This window comes from Musa acuminata, chromosome BXJ1-7, assembly GCF_036884655.1.
Source record: "Musa acuminata AAA Group cultivar baxijiao chromosome BXJ1-7, Cavendish_Baxijiao_AAA, whole genome shotgun sequence".
NCBI classification, from domain to species: domain Eukaryota; kingdom Viridiplantae; phylum Streptophyta; class Magnoliopsida; order Zingiberales; family Musaceae; genus Musa; species Musa acuminata.
The window spans coordinates 31,053,062-31,076,224 of record NC_088333.1 but is presented as its reverse complement, the minus strand read 5'-3'; the positions used below and the strand labels follow the sequence as shown (position 1 = coordinate 31,076,224).

Sequence of the window (23,163 nt, the reverse complement as noted above, 5' to 3'; positions counted from 1 at the left end):
GAGATTCAACACATTAAAGTCACTGTGAACATCCACAAAGCAAAAAGGTGAAGAAAAGGGAAGGCCATCACTTACTCGGACGAGTGACTTGGCCGCCCCCTCCACCAGCACCTCCGAGTTGGAGCTGTACAACTCCTTGGCCAATGAGGGGTGTAGTGCCCCTCGGATGAACTCTTGGGCGGTTGCTCCGTCAGCCCAAGGTCGGCTGTCGGCCTTCAAAGCCGACCATCGGGTGGCGAAAGGGTCTCCCGGCTCCTCGACCGGAAGGTCGGCCATTAGTTGGGCTTGAAATTGCCCGCCCTCAGGCTAGGAGAAGATGCGGCACATCTCTCGCATCGCCAAGGGGGATGTCGGCCCCCTCCTAGGAGGGTCGCCACCGGATGATCCGACCAGCCCCTTCCCCTTCTCACTCCCCATGCCCTCTCCCTAGATAGGGGTCCTGGATGATGCCAGGGGAGCGCTCGAGCGCGTGGCTCGATTGGCCGGTGTCTTCCGGACTGCCAGCTTTGTCCTCTTGGGAGGGCGCCCCATTGCTGGTGATGTCGGCGCCCTCTTTAGAGTCCCCTCCAACGGAACAATCTTGCCTCCAGAACCTTCCCCGTCTCGAGGTAGGGGTTTGGCGGCCTTGGTATTGGCCGTCCTCGTCATTGATCGTAAGTCCACCATTCCTGCAAAAACAGATAGCGATCAGACGGCATGGAATGAACAAATAAGTCGTTATATGCGAATAGCCATACCCCCGGTGGCGGGGCTTAACTCAGCTCCAACCATCCACTCCTCGGTCATCTCTTTTATTACCTGAGAAGAGGACAGGATGCTCCTCAGATGGTCCACCAGCGTTGTGTCACTAGTAAGGAGCGACGAGAGGGCATTATCAATGGACCGAATGGCCCACCCGGTACTGAAACCCTACTCTTGATCACAACTGATGAAGAAGAAGCGCCTCTTCCAACCTTTGTTATTGGAGGGTGCACCGCTAATCTTGAAACCGCTTCGAGTGGTCAGATAATATCTGCCTGGTCCCTTCCCCAAGCGAAAGCAAGTCAGGAAGAGAGGGTGGGATGGTTTAATCCCAACCTCCTGACACTCCCGGATGAACACCACTAAGTACCGCCAAGAGTTGGGTGATACTTGGGATGGGAAAATCTCCCAGAAGTAAAGGCAATCCCTAATGATGGGGTGCATCGGAAACCATAGGCCGGCTTCGAGCACCCCCACCGTCAGACCGAATCAGTTAGGGAACCGGTCGTATGGCCGCTGCCCCGGACAAGGAGCATGCAAGCGGTAATGCTCTGGGATGCGATAGTGGTCATGGAGCACTCTCAGGAAGTCCTCGGTGACCACCGAGTCTACATCATGCAAAGACTTCAGGGTCTCCAGCTCGACGGTGCCCTTAGAGATCCTTGGTGAAGTACTACCCGAGGATACGCTCACCACTTCATCACGAGAACTCGCCAAAGGAGAAGGAGAAGTCGGGGGAGAAGGAGAAGGAGTGGGAAGGGGGGATGAGAAGGAAGACGAAGATGAAGGTGAAGACATCTCGATCTCAAAGTCATAAGAAAGAAGCCCGGTCGTCGGGGACTAAAGTTGAACCAAAGAGAGCGGCGAGGTTGCAAGGAAGGAGCCAAAAGCACAAAACGAAAGATTGATCACAAGAGTGACGACAACCCACCCCTGCTAGGGGATATATGAAAGGCGCGACCCACAATAAGACAGCGATTAGGGCCTCCTGACGAGAGCAACAGCTGCGACATTTTGAGGCCCGTCACAACCCCTCGGATCCCCTAGATACGCCTGTTGAATCTCATATTTTGATGATGAAACCAATTGATAATTATGTTTATGTTTAACTGTATTTTGAGTGATGCAGGTCTACTCGATCAGGATTAGACAATTAACGCAGGAGGAATTGACGTTGCGCCGGAAGAGATCACGTCAGGATATTGGACGGCTGAATGCTTCGGATGTCAGGCATCGGGCCAAGGAGAGCGAAATTGCGCCAAGGATATCAGGGTTGTGGAGGTCAACCGCCGATTGGGCAACAAGCCGCAAGAGAGGACGATGCACCGAAGAAACGGACGAAGCGCCAACCAATGACGTGCCGGGCAACAGAATGTCAATTCGCGTTGTAATAATTATCTAGATCGGAGTTGAGTTTTGGTTTGTGTGTGCAGGATTAACTGCGATAACGATGAAGACATAAAGTGAAACAAAGTGCTGGAGTCAAGCACGAAGGATTCGATGGGAGTTCGAGAGTTCGACAGAAGTCCGAAGGTTCGTCGAGAATGCTGCCAGACTAGCCGAGAATGAGTAGGGAGCTTGCCGAAGGGTTTTTCGGAAGCTCGCCGGAAGGTTCATTGGAAGTTCGCGGAGCTCACCGAGAAAGATCGGAGCTTACCGAAGAAGCTCGTTTGAACTCGCCAAGATCAAATCGTGAAGTCTAGGAGCTTGTCGGGAGTCCACAGAATGGTTTCCGGGAGTTTATCGGAAGACCGTCGGAAGTTCGCCGGAAGCTCGCCGGAAGAAGTCTTGACTTACAGACTTTGTAATAGCTTAGAAAATATCTTTAAATTCATAGTTAGCACGTTAATTAGGGTTAGGATTAGGTGTTAATCCTATAACCCAAGTAGGGGTCAATTTGGCCCGAGTTCGGACTGGTTTGGGCCAAGTTTGGAGCCCAACCAGTGAGCTGAATTGGCCTAGGCGGTGGTACCGCCTAGGCTGGGCGGTGACACCTCCTGGGCTGGGCAGTTGCACCGCCCAGCACCCGAGCGCTGAGTGGTGGCACCGCTTGGCTGGGCGGTGGCACCGCCAGCATTGGGAACATAAGAGAATTCAAATTTTTGGAGCCCAAATTTGAATCCTCTTGAGGCCTATAAATACCCCTCAAGTCTCAGCTGAGAATATAACTTTTGAGAAGCATTTTGATTGAGAGAAAAGTCTTAGAAAGTCTTAGCAAGTCTTGTTTTCAATTTGTTAAAGAGTTCTCCTCTTTCTTTCTTACTGAAAATTTGCAAGAGGTTGAACTGCTTGTAAAAGGTTGTAAGAGGGGTATTTACCCTTCCATTTCAAGAGATTTGCTAGTGGAAGGTGGGAGCCTCATCGAAGAGGGGCCTCGCAAGTGGATGTAGGTCATTTGACCGAACCACTTTAAAATCGACGTAATCTCCGGTTTGCGTTTATGTTTATGCATTTATGTTTATGCAAACCTTTACTTTGCTAAGTTCACTGCCCTCATCTTATTACGTACGCTTTCAATGCAATTGAAACAGTTTCAAACGAAACATTATTTTTATCGTACGAAAGATTTTCTAAAACCGAAGTTTTAATCCGCTGCACTAATTCACCCCCCCCCCCCCCTCTTAGTGCCGCTCCGATCCTAACAATTGGTATCAGAGCCACATTTTTCTACCTTGGTTTAACACCCAAATAGAAATGGCTCTTTACAGCTTTCAAGAGGGTCACTCTCTCATTTGTCCTCCCTTTTTCAATGGGACGGACTACACTTATTGGAAAACTCGAATGAGAGTTTTCTTACTTTCTTTGGATTTGAATTTATGGCACATAGTCGAAAATGGATTTGAAATGTCTTCTCTTCCAATGAACCAATGGAATGATTTGGAGAATAAGATGTTTTCTTTAAACGCAAAGGCTATGAATGCCTTATTTTGCGCTTTGGACAAAAATGAGTTCAATCGGGTTTCTGACAGGTATGACTCACGGCCAGCTCGATATTGAGCCTAGAGGGTCACACACATATGGTAGGCATTGCGATGAGTAGAGGTTCGGATATGAGATATCCGACGGAGCCCTTGTCTTATTGGATGCAGATCCAATACCCACTAGTGAAGGACCCATTAGGGTTTGACACGGGATCTCTATAAATAGGAGGGATTCACAGCCTCATAGGCTAGAGTCTTTGCTTGCCTTTCCTATTCTCCTCTCCCTCTCCACCTCAGAGTAGGCCTGGAGTTTTGAGGAGCATCGTCGCAACCCTGCTGTGTGGATCACCGCTAGAGAGGAGGACGCTTGACCTCCTTCACCCTCTCCTAAGGATCTGTAAGGAAACAGGGATATACGATCTCCCTAGGTAACACAATCTCTATACGCAGTTTTGTGTTTTACGGATTTTGCGCACCAATCTTCGCACGACGACGAACATCTTTTTGGGAATCGGGGATTTTTTGTTTTCTTGTTCTTCCGCTGCGCATATGATGTCGCCCCCCATAATTTCCCAACAGTGGTATCAGAGCCAGGTTGTTCGTGCGAATGATTGGTTTTGAACTGCGTGTGTTGCGTTTAGAAAGAATATTGACGTCAAAATCGTTGACGCAAAAGCGAGAAAGGGCAGCAATAGTTGCTACCCTCGATCTGCGTGCGTGCAACGCAGGGGCTGCGTCTACAACAGCCGGCCGGCGGCTTGCTTGCAGCAGGCTTGCTGCCGGCGGGGCTGGCAACCCACGGGCAGAGGCGCCGCAGGGCAGTGGCGCTTGACGCTGAAAGGAAGCAGCGCCTGCCACCGCAGGGCAACGACGCGCGACGCCTGTCGCCGCTGCTCCCGCGGGCGAAACCCCCCCCCCACAGGGGCGGCCGCTCGGCGGGACAGCACCGCCTGCGGAGGCAGCGACGCCCGAAGGGGGAGCCCACCTGCGGCGACAGCGCCGCCAGCGAGCGTGTCGCTTGTAGGCGAGGGCAACGCCCTCGCCCCGCCGCACCGGCCGCCGCCGGCAGGGTGGCGGCGGCGGCAGCAGCGAAAAGGGGAAAGGGTATTAGGGTTTTCTGGGCAAAATATAGTTTTGCCCCTCGGAATTTGAGAAATTCCAGTCTCTATCTTTTGTCCAAATTACGAAAATACCCTTAGGAATTGAGAAATTCCCTACATGTTCCTGATTTCAGAAAAATATTAATTAATTAAAAGGTTTAGTTGATTATTATTTTTATTATTATCTAGTAGTCCCACATGATGATGATTATTTATACATGTGATGTATGATGTGTGGACGGATGATCATGGATCGTGTGATGTGTGTACTTGTGATTATTATTATTGAGGTCTGCGAACCTCCATTATATTTCTCGTTTATTGTCGCGCCTGCATACCTATGATTAAGTTGTAATCACATGAGGAGGCGCAGCGGGAGCGTGGATGTGATAGCGGGACCCACGAGACGGACGATCGTGATGCATGGAGATGCATCAAGATGTCGACGGAACCGACGAGGACGAGATGGACGATCACAGGGCATAGAGATGCACCGTTGCACACATAGATCTTGATGTGAGTGATTAGGCCTACTAGCTCGGGCCTAATCATATTAGGTTGTGGTCCATGATCATCTGATGTGATTGCTTATACACATACTAGATATGTATATATATTTGCATGCGATGTAGATATATATTAAATATGTATATGTGTGACATGTCATATTAGGAGACCAAATTATAGAAACATCTCTCGATAATATTAAGTCGGTAAACGTGAGGCAATTAGATTGACCCACGTGGCCTTCCATCGTTATGAGTAGGAACCGATTCCCGGTGTAGGTTGAGTTGGTCGAGTCCCTCGAGACTCACCTATATCGCGATTCGCTATCTTGCTTACGACATAGAGATGTCACCGGTGACCTGAGGGCATGGTATGCTTGGTCGAGTCCCTCGAGGGTATATCATCAAATCAGACTCATCTTGTAACGAAGGTGTTGACTTAACCGAGCATCATGGTTGGTCGAGTCCCTCGAGGCCATGGTGATTCGGAGGCCGAACAGGACGGGAATCACAAGGAGTTGTGATCGGCAAGAGTTGCCTACCTTTTAGGCTTAGTGTGATTGGTCGAGTCCCTCGAGGTTACACTAAGACGCTGATTGGATCCTGATCCCCACTAGAAGTCTGCCGGAGACTTCCGTTTCACGTGCTGAGGGTGTCGCGTGACTCGTTAGTAAAATAGTGGGAGCATATTAAGATAGAAGTCCATATCTTGATAGTTTATTTCTTGCAAAATCTGCATGTTATTCATTTCTGCTACATCTTTATTTTCAGAAAATGTCGCTTTCAAATCCCTTACGTGGCATACTTGATGTCAACCGCCTCACTGGTCCAAATTATACGGATTGGCTCCGTAACTTGAGAATTGTTCTCACAGCGGAGAAAATCGTGTACGTCCTTGATACAATGATCCCTACGCCCGAAGAAGTGGCAAGCGAGGATAAGATCGCTCGCTACGTGAAGTACATTGATGACTCCACTCTTGCTCAGTGCTATATGTTGGGCTCTATGACTCCGGAGTTACAGAGACAACATGAAAAGATGGATGCCAGATCCATTCTCCTACATGTCCGCAAATTGTTTGAGGAACAGGGAAGGACTCAACGATATGAGATATCCAAGAGCCTTTTCCGCGCTAGGATGACTGAGGGGACACCGGTTCAGAACCATGTCCTAAAGATGATTGAGTGGATAGAGAAACTCACAGGTCTAGGAATGGTCCTAGAGGATAACTTGTGTGTGGACATTGTGCTTCAGTCCCTACCATATTCCTTTTCACAGTTCATAATGAATTTTAATATGAACAAGCTTGAGGTGACTCTCCGAGAGCTCCTCAATATGTTGAGGGAGGCAGAGAGTACTATTAAGAAAGAGAAGCCAGTTCTCTACACTAGTGAGACCAGAAAGAAAAGGAAAGCAGAAAGGTCCCTTAAGAAGGGAAAGGGCAAGGGCAAACAAGGTAAAGCAAAGGTTGCTAAGAAAGACCCAGCAAAGGACAAAAGCCAGTGCTTCCACTGTGGTAAAGATGGGCATTAGAAGAGAAACTGCAAAGAGTACCTTGCAGAAAGGGCGAAACAAAAGCTTGATGAAGCTTTAGGTACATTCATAATCAGTCTCCATTTGTCAGACTCTTATGATAACACATGGGTATTGGATACCGGTAGTGCTTATCATATATGCAATTCGTTGCAAGTTCTGGCAAGGCCTAGGAGACTAGAGAGAGGCGAGATGGACCTCAAGATGGGTAATGGAGCAAAAGTTGCTGTATTAGCTGTTGGAGAGGTCGCCCTACATCTACCTAGTGGAGCTTTTATTGCATTAGATGCATGTTGTTTTGTTCCTTCTATTATCAAAAACATTATCTCCATTTCATGTTTAACAGTTAGTGGATATAAATTTGTTTTTGAGAACAATGGTTGTTCGATATTATTAGATGATAAGATCATCACGAAAGGAACATTGCATAATGGTTTATTTATGTTAGACACCACTCCACATATCATGAATGTAAATGTGTCCAAAAGGAAACGAGATAAGTTGAATAGTGCATACCTGTGGCATTGTAGGCTAGGTCACATCCATGAAAGAAGGATTCAAAAGTTGCTAAATGATGGATAACTAGATCCATTCGACTATATGTCTTATGCAACTTGTGAGCCTTGCATTCGTGGAAAATTGACCAACTCTCTATTTAGTGGAACTGGAGAGAGAGCCACTGAGTTGTTGGAACTCATACATAGTGATGTATGTGGACCCATGTCAACTCATGCCATTGGAGGTTACTCCTACTTCATTATATTTACTGATGATTTCTCAAGGTATGGATATGTGTACTTAATGAAGTACAAGTCCGAGGCCTTTGAGAAATTCAGAGAGTATAAGAATGAGGTGGAGAACCAGACTAGAAAGAGTATCAAAACTCTTCGATCAGATCGAGGAGGTGAATACTTAAGTACAGAGTTTACTCAGTTCCTCAAGGACCATGGGATATTATCCCAATGGACACCTCCTTATACACCTCAGCTCAATGGTGTCTCTGAAAGGAGAAATCGTACATTATTAGATATGGTACGGTCCATGATGAGTTTCGCTGACCTACCCATCTCATTCTGGGGATATGCCCTCGAAACCGCAGCTTACCTTCTGAACAGAGTTCCAACTAAGTCGGTAGTGTCTACACCATATGAGATATGGAAAGAGAAGAAGCCTGATCTTAAGGTTGTTAAGATTTGGGGTTGCCCTGCCCATGTTAGAAGACACAACCCCGATAAGTTAGAATCAAGGACAGAGCGATGCAAATTTGTGGGATACCCCAAGGAAACTTGTGGGTATTATTTCTATCATCTCGAGGACCAAAAGGTCTTTGTAGCTAAGAGAGCAGTGTTCCTTGAGAAGGAACACATTCTTGGCGGAGACAGTGGGAGAATGATAGAGTTGAGCGAAGTTAGAGAACCAAGCTCAAGCACCACTCTACAGCCCGAGTCTGTTCAGGTACCTAATACACAAGTTTTAACTTTACGCAGGTCTGATAGAGTATCTCATCCTCCTGAGAGATATATGGGATATATTAGAGGAGAGGATGCTGAGGATATTGATCCTCAGACCTACGAGGAGGCTATTATGAGTATAGACTCCGGGAAGTGGCAAGAAGCCATGAATTCTGAGATGGATTCTATGTACTCCAATAAGGTTTGAAACCTAGTTAATGCGCCCGAAGGTATTGTACCCATCGGTTGCAAATGGATCTTTAAGAAAAAGATTGGAGTAGATGGAAAGGTAGAGACCTATAAAGCAAGGCTAGTGGCTAAAGGGTATCGTCAAAGGCAAGGTGTTGACTACGACGAAACCTTCTCACCCGTAGCAATGCTAAAATCCATCAGAATTCTATTGGCTATTGCAGCACACTATGATTATGAGATCTGGCAGATGGATGTGAAAACCGCATTCCTCAATGGGAACCTCGAGGAGGAGGTGTATATGATGCAACCTGAGGGATTCGTGTCTAAGAACTGCCCAGATAAGGTGTGTAGGTTGCTTAAATCCATTTATGGACTAAAGCAAGCTTCTCGAAGTTGGAACATAAGATTTGATGAGTCAATCAGATCTTATGACTTCGTTAAGAACGAAGATGAGCCTTGTGTATACAGGAAGGTAAGTGGGAGCGCTATCACCTTTTTGGTGTTATATGTGGATGACATCCTCATCATTGGGAATGACGTAGGAATGCTATCCACAGTAAAGACTTGGTTATCTAGACACTTCTCCATAAAGGACTTAGGGGAAGCATCCTATATCTTGGGGATTAGAATCTATAGAGATAGATCCAAGAGGATGCTTGGATTGTCCTAGTCCAGGTACATAGAAACCATTGTCAAAAGGTTTGGCATTGAAAATTCTAAGAAAGGGCGAACATGGATATGATACCTTATGCCTCAGCAATATGGTATATCATGTATGCCATGCTATGTACTAGGCCTGATATAGCGCATGCTCTGAGTGTCACGAGCAGGTATCAGGCGGATCCAGGCTTGGAGCACTAGAAAGCAGTAAAGTGTATCCTTAAGTACTTGAGAAGGACTAAGGATCTTTTACTAGTATATGGAGGTAATAGCCTTAAGGTTGAAGGCTTCACTGACTCAAGTTTTGAGTCTGATGTCGATGATAGCAAGTCGAATTCAGGGTATGTGTACACCTTGAATGGAGGAGCAGTGTGCTGGAAGAGTTCCAAGCAAGATACCACTGCTGACTCGACCACAGAGGCGGAGTACATTGCTGTATCTGATGCAGCAAAGGAGGGAGTCTGGGTGAAGAAGTTCATCACAGGTTTGGGAGTCGATACAGATAGCGACAAGTCGACTTCCTTATATTGCGACAACTATGGGGTGATTACTCAAATAAGGGAACCCGGGTCTCATCAGAAGTGTTCTGAGGAGGTTCCAGCTTATAAGAGAGATCGTAACCCGAGGAGATGTAGTAGTGGAAAGAGTTCCATCCGAAGATAACATTGCAGATCCACTGACAAAGCCGTTGTCTCAGATTGTCTTTGAGCGTCACAGGGGTCTGATGGGGATCAGACACATAGGTGATTGGCTTTAGGTCAAGTGGGAGATTGCTAGTCATAGGTGCCCAGCAAGCCAATCACGTGAGTGATGGCACGTGTGACTTGATACAGAATCTTTTTGCTTATTATATTTTGGCGTATATCACTTTATAACTATTGCATAAATGCATATATATATTGTGATGTCCTTGGATTTGTGCAATGGGAATCGGATCGTGATGAGATCACGATAATGAGATCGATTCACCTTCAAACACATATCTTAAATAATCCCGGTCATAGGTTACTCGAGAGGGACATCGTGATAACCGGATAGACTGGTGTGCTGTATACTCGTCCATATGATGGATGCAGCTGGTCTCATAGCTGCTCGTGTAGGGACACTAAGGATACAATACAGGTGCTCATTGGAGAATGAGTTCACTGATAGATCCGCTTACGGAATGCTGGATGGTTGATGATGCCTTATTGTCAGACAGTGATTCCGTAGTCTTAGTGGTGTATCTGGTCCTTAGACTTGAGACACCAAGGATGTCCTGTATGAGTGCTCCACTCTTTGATACCATACTTATAGGTTTGGCTGTCCCAAATCTAGTACAGTTGGTCATTGGGAGTGGTAGTCGACCTTACGAGGGCTATTGAGTGTCGATAGAGGATCATCCACTCTCTGCGTCATGAGAGGAATATCCCATGTGTTCTTGCTCAGACAAATCCCTGGCCAGGGTCATTCGGGTTGAGAGAGAAAGAGTTCTCCGGGAGAATCCGATTAGAGCGAGACTCGAGTAGAAACCGTATGGGTCTGACAACACCATGCTCGATATACGGTCTCTGGGATATTAGATGGATGAGGGACTATAGGTACATGGTAACTGAGGACAGACAGGTCCAATGGATTGGATTCCCCTATATCGTCTAGGGACTACGGCGTAGTGGCCTAGTACGTCCGTAGTCGATGAGTCGAGTGAATTATTACAGAGATAATAATTCATTGAGTTAGAAGGAGTTCTGACAGGTATGACTCACGGCCAGCTCGATATTGGGCCTAGAGGGTCACACACATATGGTAAGCATTACGATGAGTAGAGGTTCGGATATAAGATATCCGACGGAGCCCTTGTCTTATTGGATGCAGATCCAATACCCACTAGGGAAGGACCCATTAGGGTTTGACACGGGATCTCTATAAATAGGAGGGATTCACAGCCTCATAGGCTAGAGTCTTTGCTTGCCTTTCCTATTCTCCTCTCCCTATCCACCTCAGAGTAGGCCTGGAGTTTTGAGGAGCGTCGTCGCAACCCTGCTGTGTGGATCACCGCTAGAGAGGAGGACGCTTGACCTCCTTCACCCTCTCCTAAGGATCTGCAAGGAAACAGGGATATACGATCTCCCTAGGTAACACAATCTCTATATGCAGTTTTGTGTTTTACGGATTTTGCGCACCAATCTTCGCACGACGACGAACATCTTTTTGGGAATCGGGGATTTTTTGTTTTCTTGTTCTTCCGCTGCGCATATGATGTCGCCCCCCATGATTTCCCAACAGTTTCTTTATGCGAAACAACTTTCGACGTATGGCACACTCTTGAAATCACACACGAAGGCACTTCTAGAGTTAAAGATTCGAAAATCAACATTTTAATGCATGATTTCGAGCTTTTTCAAATGAAGCCGAGCGAAACAATTGTTGACATGTACACCCGTTTCACGGATGTCGTCAATGGTTTACAAGCTCTTGGCAAATGTTTCTTGAATTTTGAACTTGTTAGTAAAGTTTTACGATCACTTTCTAAAGCTTGGGAATCAAAAGTAACGGCAATACAAGAAACAAAAGATTTAAATATTTTTCCACTTGAAGAACTTATCGGCTCATTAATGATAATAGAAATGGTGCGCAATGCACATGATGAACACAATGAACACTTGAACCACTTTCCAAAGAACGGGAAGGATTTGGAACCTCGGACAAATGAATACCACTTGAGCGATGACTCAAGTGATGAGGACAATGATGAACTTGAACTTCGAACACCAACTCTTAATAAGTTCATTAAACAAAAATCTAAAATAAACAATGAACTTGAATGGAGGAAGAGGCCAAAGAAAAGGAAGGCACCCAAGGATGAATCAAGAACTTCCAAAGGTGAAACGGCGAATTGGGCTTTGACGGGCTTCGACTACAAGGTAAGTAACTCAACTCTCTTGAATTATTTTGAAATTACTTGAAGTTTTTCATGAGTTCTTAATTTAGATAGTTGGAATAGGAAATAAAAAAATTATTTTTCAAAAATTATATCATGTTTTTCTTTTTTAGCATCTTTGAAAAAATTAAAAATTTGATCAATGAAAAGTATATTGCTAAGGTTTCATGCATGTTATGTTTTGAAATGTTGAATGATGTATGCAACATTATGGATTATAGTTATATGATATGTGATAATGCTTAGGATTAATCCATGCATGTGTATTTTGATGATTTTATGTAATGCATGAGTTTTTGAAGTAAATGTTGATTTGATACTCTCATTTTGGATTAACATGTTTTTGGTTTAATCATTTTTATAACGAATTAAGATGACATTCTCATGACATATTAAGATGACATAGTGCATGTACATCTATGTATGAATTTCTTGATAGTCTTTTGATGATAGATGTGATATTATGATATTTTATTTTTGATATGTTTGGTCTTGACGGCTTTATGACGAAACTTATGTTTTGACCTTAAATGATGATACAATGTTTTCACAAAAAGACTTGAACACTCTTACATGAAATCAATTGTATGAAATGGAAATGAATTTTCTATTCTATCGAGATTAATGAATTTATTTTACCAATCTTATGAATCTCATGAAAATAAACATGATGAATATTTTATAAATGAGTTGTCTTATAAGATTTTGTCTTTACATCTTGAACTTTAATGCTTATATTGATTTGGCATATAAAGACTAAGGCATGCTCATAAGAAGCAAATCACATGAATAGAAATTTATAAAAATGAAATGTAATCCTCTATCTTATTGATTTCTACCTAAGAGACCAATAAAACTATCTATGCCATTTTGAATCTCTTGAAAGAAATGTTGAGATTTTGATGATTTGAATTTGAATGAGTTTTATTCAAAATCATGATCTTGATTCCGTGATATTTACAAATTAAGATTTATTATGAATCAAGATTTTTTCATTAATCGATCTCCTAAAATTTTCTTTTGATTATTTATGAGTAGGTTTTTCAAAAAGAAATCATGCCTTTTGGTATTCATGTGTTCTAATCTTTCATGATGTGATTTTTATACAATTCCTTGTATTCATGAAATGTTTATCGCATCACCCAATTACTTTCTTCTTGATATTCCTTATGTGGTGATTAAAATTATGCATGAAATACTCTTGATATTATTTTGATGTATACAAATGAAAAGTTATAATCATGAATGATCGGATGAAATTTGACAAATTAATATCTTCATGATTTGAAATATTTATAATTTGAAATTATACATGCAATTGCTTTGTATTGTGATGATATATGCATCATGAATACTTTATTATCATACATGAAAATAGTGATAAACATTTTGAAAATAAATGTTTGTATCATGTTAGATGATTTTACATTTTGTGCATGATGAGTTATAGTGATGATTGAAACAATGATTGAAATGCTTTAAATGATGAATGTTTGGTATCATAATCAACATGTTGATAAATGCTTGAAAATTTTAATGTTTAAGTATCATGTATGATATGCTTATTAATGATGATTGATTTATTTTTCGGTATCGTGTATGAAAAATAAGGTTATTGAAATTGTGTATGTTTTAATTTGAATATATAATGATGCACAAATAAGAATGATACTTACCTTTGTCATAATATGAAAATTGATATAAGGGTCTTCCCTTCTTTTTGACAATGACAAAGAGGGAGCAAGAATTTCTAGCGTGGACATCATGAAAAGAGGCAAACTAACTAGCTTGCACAATTCAAGATTAAAGCAAAAATTGCACTTCTCAAAAGAGAAGATGCAAATGTAACATTTGCCAAATTGTTTGCTTGCCTCATGTAAAACATTATCTCTTGCTAGTTTGGCATTTTTGCTAGCTTGTATGTTGCAAAACTTAATCACTTTTTCAAACATTTTGCTAGCTTACACTTTGCAAAGAAAGCAAAAATGACACTTCTAGAAGAAAGAGCTTGTTATTTTGAACATCACAAGCTTGCCTATCTTAAGAAACAAAAATTACAAAAGTGCTATCTTGCCTATCTCAAGAAGCAAAACTTGCAACTTGCACATTGCAATAGGAAGCAAGAATTATGAGCTTACACAAGAAAGCTATCTTGCATTTGCTTTCGAAATTTTTGCTCGCTTGTATATTGTGAAACTTACATATCGTAAAAATTGCTAGCTTGTAGTCTAAAGAGAAGCAAAAAGTTGCTATCTCAAAAGAAGCAAATGTGCTATCTTGCCTATCTTAAGAGGCAAAAATGCTAACTTACACATCTAGCAAAACTTGACAAATTTGCATATTTCAAGAAGCAAGAGTTGCTTTCTTGAACATCTCAATATTGCTAGCTTGCATGATGTAGAACTTGCTATCTTGAACATTACCAAAAGTGCTATCTTGTATGCTGTAAAACTTGCATATCTAAAACTTGATAGCTTGAATGTCCTAAGCATGATGCATTACTTGCTAAATTTTCTAGCTTCAAAACTGCATGATGATAAAACTTAATATTATGTTTTTCATACAATGAGTTGAACTCATATTACAAACACAAAGAATAGTTGTACTTCTCCTTTTTGTTGATGACAAAGGGGGAGAAGTATGTTGATGACATGATATGCATAAGTCTATTCATGAGTTCATAATAACGTGTTGCAAGTATTCATGATGAATATTGCAATGACTTGAATTCAGTTTGAATTCAAGGTTATATCAATATGGAATATTGATAGGGGGAGTTTGTTTAAACTCCGGGAGTCAAGTTTAACTCCGTCATCAATTGGTTGTCATCATCAAAAAGGGGGAGATTGTTGAATCTCGTATTTTGATGATGAAACCAATTGATAATTATGTTTATGTTTAATTGCATTTTGAGTGATGCAGGTCTACTCGATCAGGATTAGACAATTAACGCAGGAGGAATTGACATTGCACCGGAAGAGATCACGCTAGGATATTGGACGGCTGAATGCTTCGGATGTCGGGCATCGGGCCAAGGAGAGCGAAATTGCGCCAAGGATATCGGGGTTGCGGAGGTCAACCGTCGATTGGGCAACAAGCCGCAAGAGAGGACGATGCACCGAAGAATCGGACGAAGCGCCAACCAATGACGTGCCGGGCAACAGAATGTCAATTCGCGTTGTAATAATTGTCTAGATCGGAGTTGAGTTTTGGTTTGTGTGTGCAGGATTAACTACGATAACGATGAAGACATAAAGTGAAACAAAGTGCTGGAGTCAAGTGCAAAAGATTCGTTGGGAGTTCGAGAGTTCGATGGAAGTCCGAAGGTTCGTCGAGAATGCTGCCGGACTAGCTGAGAATGAGTAGGGAGCTTGCCGAAGGGTTTTTCGGAAGCTCGCCGGAAGGTTCGTTGGAAGTTCACGGAGCTCACTAAGAAAGATCGGAGCTTACCGAAGAAGCTCGTTGGAACTCGCCAAGATCAAATCGTGAAGTCTAGGAGCTTGCCGGGAGTCCGCAGAATGGTTTCCGAGAGTTTATCAGAAGACCGTCGGAAGTTCGCCGGAAGCTCGCCGGAAGAAGTCTTGACTTACGAACTTTGTAATAGCTTAGAAAATGTCTTTAAATTCGTAGTTAGCACGTTAATTAGGGTTAGGATTAGGTGTTAATCCTATAACCCAAGTAGGGGTCAATTGGGCCCGAGTTCGGACTGGTTTGGGCCAAGTTTGGAGCCCAACCAGTGAGTTGAATTGGCCTAGGCGGTGGCACCGCCCAGCACCCGAGAGCTGGGCGGTGACACCTCCTGGGCTGGGCGATTGCACAGCCCAGCACCCGAGTGCTGAGCGGTGGCACCACTTGGCTGGGCGGTGGTACCGCCAGCATCGGGAACATAAGAGAATTCAAATTTTTGGAGCCCAAATTTGAATCCTCTTGAGGCCTATAAATACCCCTCAAGTCTCAGCTGAGAATATAACTTTTGAGAAGCATTTTGATTGAGAGAAAAGTCTTAGAAAGTCTTAGCAAGTCTTGTTTTCAATTTGCTAGAGAGTTCTCCTCTTTCTTTCTTACTGAAAATTTGTAAGAGGTTGAACTGCTTGTAAAAGGTTGTAAGAGGGGTATTTACCCTTCCATTTCAAGAGATTTGCTAGTGGAAGGTGGGAGCCTCATCGAAGAGGGGCCTCGCAAGTGGATGTAGGTCATTTGACCGAACCACTTTAAAATCGACGTAATCTCCGGTTTGCGTTTATGTTTATGCATTTATGTTTCTGCAAACCTTTACTTTGCTAAGTTCACTGCCCTCATCTTATTACGTACACTTTCAATGCAATTGAAACGGTTTCAAATGAAACATTATTTTTATCGTACGAAAGATTTTCTAAAACCGAAGTTTTAATCCGCTGCACTAATTCACCCCCCCCCCCTCTTAGTGCTGCTCCGATCCTAACAACGCCTGCCTTAGACTCCCCACCAAAGATGTCCCCTCACTCGAAACCCCTTGCCAAGCGCCGCTCAAAATGAAGTTTCCCGTTGTGCCCCATGACGTTCCGCCCGTTGTGCCCCCTGACGTTCCGCCTGACCCGCCACATGGCACGGTAGCATTCAGGTATGACCTAACCCAAGCTCAATTCCTACCCAGGTCACTCCAGATCGCTCTCGACTAGCGACCCGTCAGCAACCCAATTGACCGAGTCACTCTAGATCGCTCTTGATTGGCGACCCGTCGGCAACTCAAGCTCAATTCCTGCTCGAGTCGCTCCAGATCGCTCCCGACTAGTGACCCATTGACAATCCAAGCTCGATTCCTGCCCGGGTCACTCCAGATCGCTCCCGACTAGCGACCCGTCGGCAACCTAGGCTCGATTCTTGCCCGGGTCGCTCTAGATCGCTCCCGACTAGCGACCCGTCAGCAACCCAAGCTAGATTCCTACCTAGGTCGCTCCAGATCACTCCCGACTGGTGACCCATCGGCAACCCAAGCTCGATTCCTGCCCGGGTCGCTCCAGATCGCTCATGACTGGTGACCCGTCGGCAACCCAAGCTCGATTCCTGCCCGGGTCACTCCAGATCACTCCCGACTAGCGACCCGTCGGCAACGCAAGCTCGATTCTTGCCCGGGTCGCTCCAGATCACTCCCGACTAGTGACTCATCAGCAACCCAAGCTCGATTCTTGCTCGGGTCGCTCCAGATTGCTCTCGGCTGGCGACCCGTCGGCAACCCAAGCTCGATTCTCGCCCGAGTCATTCTAGGTCGCTCCCGACTGGCGACCCATTGGCAACTCAATATGGAGCCGAGCTCACAACTCGGTCCCCAGACTCAATACGGAGCCAAGCTCACGACTTGGTCCCCAAACTCAATACGATGCTGAGCTCACAACTCGGTCCCTAGACTTAATACGGTGCCGAGCTCACAACTCGGTCCCTAGAACTAATGGAGAGCCGATCTTATAACTTGGCTCTCATGCTCGACTCGAGGCCAGATCCACCCTCTCGGTCACTGCACTTGGTTTTCGACCAAAGCGTACTAAATCACTCTCGGTTAGTGATCGCCGACATTAAAACCCAAAAACGAGCATAGGCACTTGACCCCCAGGCTCGACACCGACGACCGAGCCCCCTAGGTTGAGCCGAACCCCGCTACCTGAGTCACTTTGCGTCAATCACAAATTGCCCACATCTACGTCTCGGCTTCACTCCATAACACCCCCATCCAACAGGATCAGCCCTGTCCACACCAGGGGATTGACCTCCCTAAATTACCCCCGACGAATCAATTCGTTCCTCCCGCAAAAAGCCCAGTGCTATCATACCCCTTAAACCCAAGCATGCCTCCAGGACCGCCAACGATCCGTCGGCACGCCTCGGGGTGGGGGCGTGTGTGTGTGTGGAGGCGATAGGGCGTATTTTGGCCCTATGTAACGCGCCACTGTACGCCTCCAGAACCGTGGGATGCACGCCATGTTAAAGCTCTAACGGTACTACTGTACGGCTTGACCACCCCAAGAGCTGGGGGCGGTGTCATCTAACGATGCTCAAGCACCCCTGAAGATGCCATCTCGTCAGAGAGGTTCTTCTGCCCCTAGAGTCAATGGCCATGCCAGACCCAGGCCCGACCAATTCCCGCACGCAGGTATAAATACCCCTGGGCCCGACCAGATAAGGAGAGGAGAAAGAAGGGAGGAAAGATTCGGGACGAATCTAACTTACTCGTCAGAGGGGCCAAAGTCGGGACTTACCTAACGAGGGCCTTTTTGTAGGGAGGCGGTCGCCACCAAGCCGCGAATGCCTTCTTCCCGCAGACGGTGCTCGGTATGCAGGGGAGGGTGACCTAACGAGTCAAACCCGTCGAGTGTCAGCCTGCACCTCTCATCTCTAGGAGGCTTCCACATCAGGAGGAATTCCAACCATCCGAGGGGAAGAGAGGACACGCCTTCCCACGAACAACACTCATATCAATCGGCCCTGGAGTGCCCACCCGCAGTGAGGCTCAGGCCGACCTTGCCACCTCAACTGACGCCCGACGCATTTGAAGGGCGTAACTACTCCATCAACTCAATAGTTCCACCAGAGGTTCCCAACGTCGGCAGATGGGCCTAGCCATGCTAACTCGTCAGTCACAACATGTTTGTTCACTAACATTGAGAAAGGTATATCTCCATACAAGAACATGATATAGACATCCCTCCTCCAAGACCTAAAAGTAAGTCAAACGATGGATTTCCACGAAAGTCTGGTGCAGGCTTTCTCACACCTCATGAAACAACAAGTGGGCAGCCATTAAAATCAATATCACCAAGCACAAATAAAGTAATGGACATCAAAGGTGATGCACTGCAAGAGGTAAACACTTGTATACACGCTTTTCATTTGTTCCACAACAGCATTGTATTTTCTGTACTTTACACAAAATTTTATCTCAGTTAGCTGCTTTGACCAGAAATTCATGATGGCACAGAAGCTGCAAAATGAAGAGATTTCAGAAGATCGTAGTCACTCGGAAGTTGTTAATATCTTCCTAGATACGGTGCCTGCTTCCATCTCTTCTGTAAACAAGGGCTCTTCCAATTATAGAAAATATACTAAATTCTTATCCACAGAGGAAATGGAAGATAATATTGCAATTAACAAATCCTTGAACAAGGAGCCAAGTGAAAAGGGCAAATCCTTGAGTGGAAAGGAAACAGGCGTTCAAGGAGATTGTATATATCCACATATCAATTTAGTCTTAGGAAATGGTGCAAGTACGTCAGTGTTTCAAGGTTTAACCTCAAAGAATACTGTAAAAGGGGATCAAACCCACCCAAAGAAACCTGCTACACATATTATTGGCAGAAATGGTAAAAGCATGGACACTGAAGATTCAGATGATCGAAACCCTACTGCAGTAACTGGCCAAGTCGGGGATCATGCAAATGCTAACCCATCCATGAACCCTATAGCGTTTGCGATACCAGTACAGAATGTATCGATAATTCGTTCTGTGCATCATCCATTTCCAGCCTTCACACATTTGACTCACTTCCAGAGCAGTCAAGATGCTTATAGGTCATTCCTAAACATCTCATCTACATTTTTCAAGTCTTATTGTTTCTACATTGTTACAAAATCCAGCAGTTCATGCTGCAGCAAGCATGGCAGCATCTTTATGGCCATCTGCGGAGGCGGAGACCTCCCTTCGGTCAACTGCTGAATTCCTAGCTGGAGAAATTCCAGGAAGGCATATGAATCCAACTCCAAGCTTGGAGGCAATTGCTGCTGTTACAGTTGCAGTTGCAGCTGCATGGTGGGCAGCTCAGGGCCTCTTGCCATGTTCCCTCCTCTTGTTGGTTTTGCATTTGCTCCTCTGAACACAACCACCATCCCCTCAACGGATACAACCCAACTTCAAGGACATGTTGGCACCTTTGGGAGAAAGTTGGAAACCAAAAACAAGTTGAGGATCTAAAGCCTTGGCATCACTCTTCTAAATCATTGTTGTCGTCATCAGACTCATATGATAGTGGAAGAGGTGAGAACTCAAGTGAGCTTAAAGCCACTAGGTCCGACAAGTTCACGCCATCGGTATTCATTGGATTTCATAGTTCAGACAAGGCAAGGAATAAGAAGAAACAGGATTGTTCCTCTTGTGGATCAAACACACCATCAAGCAGTGAAGTAGAAATGAATACTGTTACGGTAAGTAACTTTTTTAGCCGTGGCCTCGGGGCCGTCGCGGCTTGGTTCGGGTCCGGAAGGCGGTGATCTCCTTGGGGGCGCTCCTCGAGGTCTCCCGGCGGCCGAGCTCGGTGGTTCGGGTCGGGAGGTCGGTTCGGCAACTCGGGTCGCCCGGTCGGGTCGGCGGCTCGGTTCGGGAGGTCGGGTCGTCCCGGTCGAGAAGAAGCTCCGCCACGGCGCCAGGAAGAGCCGACACCGTCTCGCCCCTGCACACAGGTCGGGCCGGGGTGCTCGGCCCGACCCCTCCGACGATCAAGTTAGAGAAAGATGCGGAGGGGGTTTAGGAGGAGGAGAAACCTCCGCCTGTTGAGTGTGTCCTCCCCCTTTTGCCAAGGGCTCGGGGGTATTTATAGAGGAGGTTTGATGTTACCTGGTGTAGCTGTCTGCAGGGCAGGACTGTACATTTGGTTGCGTGGGAGGCCGAGCTGCTGCAGGGTATGGCGAGCCTCGGGCAGTGAGTTGGTCAGGGGGATGACGTGTCACATTGCCATTTTTTGCCATATCATATGCCCCCCGAAAGGAGCTATGCGTCGGTTCTTGCATGCAGGGGGTCCGATGCATGGCTTTTTACTTCAGGTGGGCTGGTCATGCATATCCGAGGCGTATGACGTAGGCGGGCTAGCCGCGCGGACGTGTCTCGTGCAACATGGGGCCGAAGCGCGCAACTCAATCAGGAAGCCGAGCAGGGTTAGACTCGGGGCCGATGGAGCCGATGAGGGCTGAGGAGCACAACGCAGGCGGGGTGGCCGCGCAGGCGTGATCTCGGGAGGCATAGAGCCGAGGGCCGAGGAGCACAACGCAGGCGGGGCAACCGCGCAGGTGTGGTCTCGGGATGGCGTAGAGCCGAGGGCCGAGGAGCACAACGCAGGCGGGGTGACCGCGCAGGTGTGATCTCGGGATGGCGTAGAGCCGAGGGCCGAGGAGCACGACGCAGGCGGGGCAACCGCGCAGGTGTGGTCTCGGGATGGCGTAGAGCCGAGGGCCGAGGAGCACAACGCAGGCGGGTTGGCCGCGCTGGTGTGGTCTCGGGATGGCGTAGAGCCGAGGGCCGAGGAGCACAACGCAGGCGGGGTGACCGCGCAGGTGTGATCTCGGGATGGCGTAGAGCCGAGGGCCGAGGAGCACGACGCAGGCGGGGCAACCGCGCAGGTGTGGTCTCGGGATGGCGTAGAGCCGAGGGCCGAGGAGCACAACGCAGGCGGGTTGGCCGCGCTGGTGTGGTCTCGGGATGGCGTAGAGCCGAGGGCCGAGGAGCACAACGCAGGCGGGGTGACCGCGCAGGTGTGGTCTCGGGTGGCGTAAAGCCGAGGGCCGAGGAGCACAACGCAGGCGGGGCAACCGCGCAGGTGTGGTCTCGGGATGGCGTAGAGCCGAGGGCCGAGGAGCACAACGCAGGCGGGGTGACCGCGCGGGTGTGGTCTCGGGTGGCGTAAAGCCGAGGGCCGAGGAGCACAACGCAGGCGGGGCAACCGCGCAGGTGTGATCTCGGGAGGTGTAGAGCCGAGGGCCGAGGAGCACAACGCAGGCGGGGTGGCCGCGCAGGTGTGGTCTCGGGATGGCATAGGGCCGAGGGCCGAGGAGCACAACGCAGGCGGGGTGACCGCGCATGTGTGTCTCGGGATGGCGTAGGGCCAAGGGCCGAGGAGCACAACGCAGGCGGGGTGACCGCGCAGGTGTGTCTCGGGTGGCGTGAAGCCAAAGGGGATGTCCTCGAGCATTAAGCGACCGAGGAGGCCTCGGGCATTATGCGACCGAGGTGGCGGCCTCGGGCATTACGCGACCGAGGTGGTGGACTCGGCAAGCATGGAGCCGAGGCACTCGGCGCAGGCAGGCTGCGGCCGAGGGACGTAACCCAGGTGGGCAAGGCGATGGATATGGCCGAGGAGTTCGGCGCGAGCAGGCTGGCCGCACAGACGTATCTCGGGGTTTATGGAGCCGAGGGGCACGACGCAGGCGTACTGGCGGCACTGGTCTGTCTCGGGAACATGGAGCCAAGGAGCACGACGCAGGCGGTCTGGTCGCGCAGGTGTGTCTCGGGGATGATGGAAGCGAGGAGCACAACGCAGGCGGGCAGGCCGCGCAGGTGTGGTCTCGGTCATCATGCTGCCGAGGAGCACGACGCAGGCGAGCAGACCGCGCAGGCGTGGTCGCGAGGGCCATGCGGCCGAGTAGCGCGATCAGGCGGGCAGGACGCGAGGACGTGGCCTCGGGCACCACGCGGCCGAGGAACACGACAGGCGGTCGGGCCACGCCGAGGTGGGTCTCGGCAGAGATTGGCCGAGGTGCTCGGTGCAGGCCGGCTGCGACCGAGGGGCGTGAACCAGGTGGATAGGGCCATGGAGTTCGGCGCGGGTAGGCTGGCCGTGCAGACGTGTCTCGGGGTTTATGGAGCCGAGGGGCACGACGCGGGCGTACTGGCGGCACTGGTCTGTCTCGGGAACATGGGGCCAAGGAGCACGACGCAGGCGGGGTGACCACGCAGGCGTGGTCGCGAGGGTCATGCGACCGAGTAGCACGATCAGGCGGGCAGGACGCGAGGACGTGGCCTCGGGCACCACGCAGCCGAGGAACACGACAGGCGGTCGGGCCGCGTCGAGGTGGATCTCGGTAGTGATTGGCCTAGGTGCTCGGTGTGGGCGGATAGACCGCGCATGGGGCCGAGGCAGCGTGCAGCACGTTGGCTGCGCATGTGGCCGAGTGGCCGAGGCAGCGAGGTTGCGTGCTGGCTACGCACGAGGCCGAGTGGACGAGGCAGTGAGGCAGCTGCGTATGTGGCCGAGTGGCCGAGGCAGCGATGCTGCTTGCCGGCTGCGCATGTGGCCGAATGGCCGAGGCAACGATGCTGCTTGCCGGCTGCGCATGAGGCCGAGGCAGCGTGCTGGCCGCGCATGAGGCCGAGGGGCCGAGGTAGCGAGGCAGCATGTTGGCTGC

At 47.7% G+C, this 23,163-nt stretch overlaps 1 pseudogene; it reads left to right on the top strand.

The window, feature by feature from the left end:
* LOC135679694 (protein CCA1-like) overlaps positions 1–23,163 on the top strand; it is a 56,554-nt pseudogene that overhangs the window by 30,380 nt on the left and 3,011 nt on the right.